This window comes from Gymnoscopelus braueri (genome assembly GCF_963280865.1).
Source record: "Gymnoscopelus braueri genome assembly, chromosome: 1".
In the NCBI taxonomy this organism is placed as follows: Eukaryota; Metazoa; Chordata; class Actinopteri; order Myctophiformes; family Myctophidae; genus Gymnoscopelus; species Gymnoscopelus braueri.
In genome coordinates, this window is record NC_137603.1 from 63,207,077 (window position 1) to 63,215,358 (window position 8,282).

The window sequence follows — 8,282 nt, forward strand, 5'->3', positions numbered from 1 at the left end:
CATGATAAGATGTAGGCTTGATAGAGTCATTTCATTTGATCTCTTATCTTAATTATCATAATGTGTCTAGGGTCCTTAACCTGGTTAAAATGTCCTATTAATAATGCCATACGGGCCTGTACTTTGTCATGGTAAAAGTACTCTGTACTCTCAGTTTCTCTGTCTGCCAGCCAAGGTCAAAGTCATGCAGGCCCTTTCTGTGACAATCTATGTTGTGAGAACACCATATCGGTGTTCTTTTCCACACTAATCCTTTCTTACAGCTGTCTTACACCCATGTCACCAAGCCTCCACTGACCAGTGGGTCAGAGTCAGATGTCAAACCTGTTGACCCAGACATGGGGACGCTGTTGTCCAGAGATAAACTGTCACACCATCATCCTCCCATCATAATCTACCATCATCAGACGACGACGTAACCATCGCTCTCATCCAATCCGAGAAGTCCACCTTCACACGGAACCTCATCGATGTCACATCCTATTGTCATATGTTTATGTTACTGGACTCTGTTAAAGCCTCGTGCTTTCTCTGTTACACTACGGAGAGACGCGACCGATGATGCGGAACCATACCTGTGATATACTGTAACCTTCTATTGTCTCTCTGATCTGAATACAAACATGTTTCCTTATACCCTTGGTTGCCTGTCTGAGTCTGGTTTTTCCTTATTGTCTCCGTGCTACAAGTATCTGTACTTTGTGTGGGTCATAAGGTGAAATTCAACTCCAACAGGCATTTTGTTCAAAACGGGCCACTCCTGCAAACTTTATAATAATAATAATAACTTTATTTATATAGCACTTTTCAAAACATAAGTTACAAAGTGCTGAACAACAGAAAAAAAAACATAGCATACAAGATTAAAAAGTCTTATGGACTTGACATAAAAGCATTCAATTCAGATAAGCAGTAAAAACATATCTGGTAATTAAAATAAGTCAAGGAACATGGATAAGGAAGAAATAATATCAAATAAAATAGGTACTAGATAGAAAGACAGCACACACAAAACAATTATGGCTGATAGGGGGATCTAGGGAAAGGCTTTCCTGAATAAGTGTGTTTTTAGAAGTGTTTTAAAAGATGTCAGGGAATTTGCTTTCCTAATTTCCACAGGTAGGGCATTCCATAGTATAGGTGCTCGGGCAGAGAAAGCCCGATCACCTTTTGTGACCAAATTTGTTTTGGGGACTACTAGGAGGGCCTCCTCAGAGGATCTTAGGCTACGGGGTGGGTCATAGGGAGGCACCAGATCTGTAATATATTTAGGGGCAAGACCATTTTGGGCCTTAAAAGCTAATAAAAGTATCTTAAAATCAATTCTAAAAACAACAGGAAGCCAGTGGAGAGTTGCTAAAATAGGGGTGATATGGGCACGTTTTCTTGTATTAGTCAGAAGCCTGGCAGCTGCATTTTGCACCAGCTGCAGGCGAGAAATTGTTTTGTGGCTTAAACAAGTGTATAGACCATTGCAGTAGTCCAGACGGGAGGTTATAAATGCATGTATGAGTTTCTCTAAATCTACAGATGACAGGACAGACTTAATTTTTGCAATTGTTCTGAGTTGGTAAAAGCATGATTGTACAGTTTTTTTGACTTGGACATTGAATGAGAAATCTGAGTCGAAGAAGACACCTAGGCTCTTGGCGACCGGTTTTACAGCACTGGACAGGCTGCCCAGGTCGTCTTTTAAAAGGCTAGTGAGATGTGGGGGGCCAAAGAGAACAATCTCAGTCTTATCTGCGTTCAGCTGGAGGAAGTTTTGTGACATCCATGAGTTTATGTCAGCGAGACAGGCCCTTAGACCATCTAAGCTTCCTTTGGTTGGGGATTTGACCGGGACATAAATTTGCGAGTCATCCGCATAACAGTGGAAGCAAAGCTTGTGCTTGCGGATGATGTGACCTAGCTCCAGCATGTAGATGGAGAACAGGAGAGGTCCAAGAACAGACCCCTGTGGGACACCACACGTGAGAGGGGCTGAGGGGGAGGAGGTGTCGCCAGAGACAACGGAAATAGTTCTGTCACTGAGATAGGAACGCAATAGTTCAAGGGCGATTCCCTGCACGCCAACCCATCTTTTCAGGCATGTCAATAGGATGGAGTGGTCGACCGTGTCAAAGGCCGCACTCAGGTCAAGTAGTACCAGTATGGCACAGTCACCATCATCGACTGAGCGTAGTAGATCATTAGTTACCTTAATAAGGGCAGTCTCTGTGCTATGGAGAGCCCTAAATCCAGACTGAAATTGCTCAAAAATGTCATTGTTGTTCATGAAAGTGATTAATTGAGAAGAGATGATTTTCTCCAAAACTTTTGACAAGAATGATAATTTGGAAATTGGCCTGTAGTTGTTAAGGACAGATGGATCTAAGTTGGGTTTCTTCAGTAGAGGCTGGATGGTGGCCTGTTTAAAGACAGAGGGACAAGTGCCGGTGGATAGGGATGCGTTTATGATGGCCAGAATGTGGGGTGAAATTGAGTGAAAAACCTCCTTAAAAATTTTGGTTGGAATGGGATCCAGTTGGCAGGAGGAGGATTTCATTGAGACAATTGTTTTTTCTATGGACTGATAGGTGACCGGTAGAAAATGGTTAAAAGAGACTGAGACGTTCGGGAAAAAGGGGGCGCAGCTAGTGTCTGGGATTATGTGAGATCTGATGTTCTCAACTTTGTGTAAAAAGTGGTTGAGGAATTCTTCACATTTCTCTTTAGAAAGTTGGTTGCTGTGGGGTGGGGTGGGGTTCGTGACCGAGTGTAGCACCTTGAATAGAGTCCTGGGGTTATGGCTGTTGGTTGAAATGATATTGGAGAAATAATCTGATCTTGCAACCTTGACTGCATTTTGATAATCTGCCATGAGAGTCTTCAGGATGTCTAATGAAATATGGAGATTGTCAGCTTTCCATTTGCGCTCAGCTTGTCGGCACCGTCTCTTTATGTCAAACTTTAGATGTCAATGTTAGCCAATCAGGATGGAATATGAAAATTTTAAAAGATCCATCATGATCACATGACTATAGAGATCAAGTGTACCGATGTGCGTGAAATTTGGATACATTCTGAAGGCTCAATATCAAAAAATGTGTTTTACATAAGTCGGCCTCCTGGTGGCGCTATGAAAGGCAAATGTGAAAAATGCAGGTCAGTTGTTTTTCCTTGGCCTCTAGGGAGTGTGCGTGCAAAGTTTCATGCAGATCGGTGGAGTTATAGTTAAAAACACAAATCGTCCATTTATAGCGCCACCATGAGGCTGATTTGAACATTTTCAAGTGGCATTTCTTCCTCGGCCTAGTGGGAAACGCAAGCTGCGTTCATGATTTGAGGCATTTTGTTGAAAACGGAGCAATCCTGCAAACTTTGGAAGCCAACCTTAGCCAATCAGGATGAAATATGGAAAATTGGACAGATCCGTGTTGATCACATGACTATAGAGATACTGTGTACTGATTTGCGTGAGGTTTGGATAAAATCTGTAGGAGTACTGTCAAGAAATGTGTTTTGCAAAAAGCGGCCTCCTGGTGGCGCTATAAAAGGCTAATTTGAAAAATTTGGGGCAGAGGTTCTGCTCTGGCATCCAGGGAGTGTGTGTGCACAGTTTCGCTGCGATCAAGCCAACGGTGCCGGAGATTAGCTGTACACAAAATGACAGAATGACGGACACACGGACGGACACACACACACACACACACACGGACGGACGGACGGACAGGGGGCAAAACATACTCTCTCGCCATGCCTTTCGGCCTGGCGGAGACAATAAAAACTTTCCTCGAAATCAGTCAATTCTAGGTTATCTAACAAAATACATTATATTAACGTACCTTAATAAATTATGACAAGTGATACATATTTCCTACAGACATTCTATATCCAATTTTGCTACATCAAATATTTGCTAGAAATCATGATTTTCAATTTTACAACTGTAAAGGTCCTTACACACCAGGGCGATTTTTTCCATGCGAATAATACGCTTTTTAAAAAAACGTATAAAGTCAATGCAAGCTTCCACATCAGTTTCGCGGAGCGAAAAAAGCGTCTTTTAATTATTCGGAACGAGTCCGAATTTTGCGTATATTCGCATATTCGCCGGTGTGTAACCGCCTTTATACCTTCGATTTCAATATCCTCGAGTGTTTTGCCTTCAAGACTTGACAGAGAGCCTTTTTCCATGGCAAGCAATAATTTGGATATTTTGGCCAGCTGGGTTGTTGCCTCCGGAAGCCTGTAGTATTCTCTATAGAAGCAAATATAATGTCCAAGGAAGTCAGCAGCTTGGTCCAACTCATGATTCTTAAGGTTAAGGACATGTTTGCGCAGCTGGGTGGACCTGAGGAGTTCAGGGTTCCTTGCTTCACATTCATCGGCATGAAGTCTTAGACAATCCTGTCCTCTGTAAGGTGGTCAGACAATGTGGTCTTGCAAAGGGGTGCATTTCTCCTTTCCGACATGTCGCCTTTCCGACGTTGACGAACCCTATACCTAACCCTAACCCTAACCATAACCGCACGCGGAAGCCACTAGTCGGAGTGGTGAGATGTCGGAATGGAAGGAGCACCCCCTTGCAAAGAGGAAAGGGTTTTCCTCGGGAACGCCACAGTTTTTTATTTTACTTATTAGGAGCATCAACGTATTAACCATGTCCGGTGATAGTAAAAGAGGTGCATATCCTCTTTTGCCTCTGAGTTCCACACGATTAAAGTGGTTACACAGTTTGAGTTCAAATGTTCAGCAGAGTCCAGCAGCAATATCTTGATGTAATGCACTTGTGTCCCTCTCAAGAAAGCCTTTAAGTTTCATTTTTTTTATTTAGTGTTATGTTGACTAGAGTTGCTTTGCACAGTTGACCATACGATTTTGTTGATGCCCTCTTTTCCAAGTCGTTAGATGCTTCTTCTGCAGTCTTCTCAAGACGTTTGTGAAGCCGCTGAACATCCTCAGTGAACGGCAGAGTGGAAGGCTTGTTAAAGTGCCGCTCATTCAAGTTAGTTAAAGCTTGTGCGACACAAGTTCAGACCACTTTGTGGTATTCAACGTTTTGAAAGCCTGCGTCGACTTACTCAGCTCGCTGTCTTCTGCTACTAATGCTCTGCAGTATATTATATCACTTATCTTGAGTGACCTAATTTAAGCGCAAGGCTTGGAGTTGTGTAGGTGTGTTTCTCATCATCAAACCCCGACACTATCTCGACAGCCTGAAACCACATGAAAATTAGGAGGTTTCACAGCATCCTCAAGAGTGGGTATTGCTTTGGATAAAAGCGTCTGCTAAATGTTATGCAAATTATTTCCGCAATGTCAGCAAAAGTCTTCCCATTTCTCTGAGTTTCTGTCGAATGTAGTCAAATTTGGTGGGATGCCTGTCCATTTTTGTTAAAAAAAGACTGAGCGAGCTGCAGAATGCAAAAGTCACTCCACACCCTAGCAGTTATCTCATCATCTTTCATCTTTTCATCTAGTCAACAGCTTCCAAATTTATGGTGAGATCTGTTGACACTACTCAGACATAGCAGCCAAAGACAAGATCCTTTTTCTACCAATCTCTGAATTGGCCTCAATTGAATCGATGGGGAATCCAAGCTAATAGTAATGACAGGCTTTCTATTCCTGGAAAGTTAGTATGCTATAATGGACATTTTGTTCTTGTGTTAAAGTTATACAGTGCAGGTCCACAAATAACGATTTTAGCAGCCTCTGCTGGTCGTTACCGTCACTGCAGGCCGTTCTTTTAATTGTTTTATACGATCTGTGGATCGTTTCTCTTAGCCAGTGGAGCTTTAGTTACCGTGAGCTGTGTTTTATTTTTCTGTTGTTTTTCAATCTTCAAATCATACAATCTCTTAAAATCAGTGTGAGTTTCCTTTTTGTTATTAGCGCGGTAGTAACTGGCCAAACAGGAAACCGGTGCATTTCCGCTTCCGTTTTCCGGCCAGATGACGTCATTTTCGCGGGAAAGTCCCCCCCGACACTGTTCAATAGAAAATATATAAATAAAAGGCTTTTGGGGGTGAAATTCATGGAGTGGGTGTTGTGAAACATTTGCCACTCACAAAAGATATACAATTTAACTTTAGTTTTATTGAAAAAGTTACCTAGTATTACTTTAATATTAACATTTTTTTTTAATCTTAAAGATGCAGTGCAGTGACATTTTCGGTCATTTTATTTTGAAGGTTCAGTCTGACTCAACCGACTCTAAACCAATCAGAAGGTCCCATCCCTTCAGGCTATGGGACGTTGGAATCTCAATCACTTCAGCCGTGCGCAACACGGCTAGTGTTTGAGTGAGAGAGAGACGGCCAGTGAAACACGTTTGCTACTACCTGGCTTATTTCTAACCTATAATGTTTTCAGATACATATTTTAGTGTGCAGATTAAGTTTATTATGAGTAATACACCGTCTGGATGTCATCTTCAATGAGATTCAAAACGGAGTAGCTCTGTAATTAAAATCAGCTGTGTTTGAAGAACGTGCAGCTATGGGAATCAAACAGGTGCATGTAATCAAGATTCATTTATATTCATGAAAGCTGCGTTATGTCATCACGCAGCACGTTTTCGTTTACAGGAAGTAATTAAGATTGGCTTTATAGGGACTTTAGATATAAAAATACACAGAAATGTTTTTTTTCCATTTTTTTTGGCATCTATTGTTAGGTATGCCCATATGATGACCACTGATATGCTCTAAAAGTGTGAAAAACATATTTTTCATTTCACTACACCTTTAAAATCTGCCTAATGATGATGTCACTGGTAAAGGCTGGTTTCTGAAGTGTCCACAGCCCTCCTATGAGACACAGACGGAGTAGAATCATGTTTTACCATTTTATCCTGAACATAAGTGAGGACCAATTATATGAAGATAGGTTGAAAATGGGTGAAGTCGTCCTGTAACATAATATATAGGTTATATTATAACCTCATTTGAATGTATTGCTAGATTGCCTTTAGTTATTAAACAAGAGAAGACATGTTGCCAGTGATCAAAATACCACTTTATTCGTTGTACTGTACAGTCTAAACAGAAACAAAAACTAAATATTTTAGAAACAGAAATTTTGTATTAAATAATTGTATTATTGCAAACTATTTAGCCTACAGTGTCAAATAGTATCTTTAAAAGTGTCATGATCCGTGTTGTGTTCTGCTTCCCTGTTGTTTTCTTTTTGTGTTCCTTGTTTCAGAATTATAGTTTTACTTAACAATTGTATTCCTTTAATTTGGATGTAATGTATCTTCCTTGTTTCTTAGTTTTAGTAAGGATTTTACTTTGTGATTTGTGAACATAGTAGTGATTTTACTAAACACTACTATGTTGTAGTGTTTCCTGTTTTCCTTAGTTACTGTTACCTGTTCTGTCTCGCCTCTCTGCAGTGATTATTAGTTGTCTCCACCTGTGTCCTGTTAGTCTCCTAGCCTATCCCTGTGCTGATTGTCAGTTGTGTTCACCTGTGCCTGGTTATCCCTGTGTGTATATAGACCCTCCTTGTCTTCCATCTAAAGCCTGACTGGTTGTTGCAATGTTGTGTTCCTGTTGTCAATTAGCTAAGATGTCCTTGTGTATCTTGCTCAGACTCTGGGTGCTCTGTTCTGAGTTTGGATCCACCATCTGCCTCACACTGTGACAAAATAACACGAGCACCAAATAGACATGCTGTCAATACAGTGATTGACACACAGATTCAAATCAGTTTGTGGCCTATGTTTGATGAGCAGCGCCATGCACTAGCCCATTGGTCCTTGAGGGGGTTCCAGGGGGTCCCCAGCTAAACGTGTTAGTATAGCATCAAAATCAGTTTGACCACTAAAACCCCCATATAAGACTATTCTCACATAGTCACATTGTGAGCTTGTAGATCTGCTCAAACAATGTTAAATGTGTTACATTTAGAATATGTTTAAAACATGTTTAAACAATTTAACAAGTCAGGGTTAGGGTTAGGGTTAGGATCAAACCACAATCCAAAACCTTCAAGACAGGAGAATACCATAACAACACTCACAGCTAGTGGTGGTCAGTATCAAAGTACATTTACTTGAGTTGAGACCATGCAGGGTAGGCAACTTTAGCTATGGGTGCCAACATTGGGGAGGGTAATCACTGACATACTGGCATAAGTGTGAGAGAGAGGAGAGGGTTTTTCTTTAAAAAAACTAACATGTTCTAATGTAGTCAATCAAATTAAGACCTCACATCTATGCAATTTAAATCCTGCACACAATTCTACATCCATTCAAACTCTGAACTCTGGGGAGGGAGTGTTGGAGATAG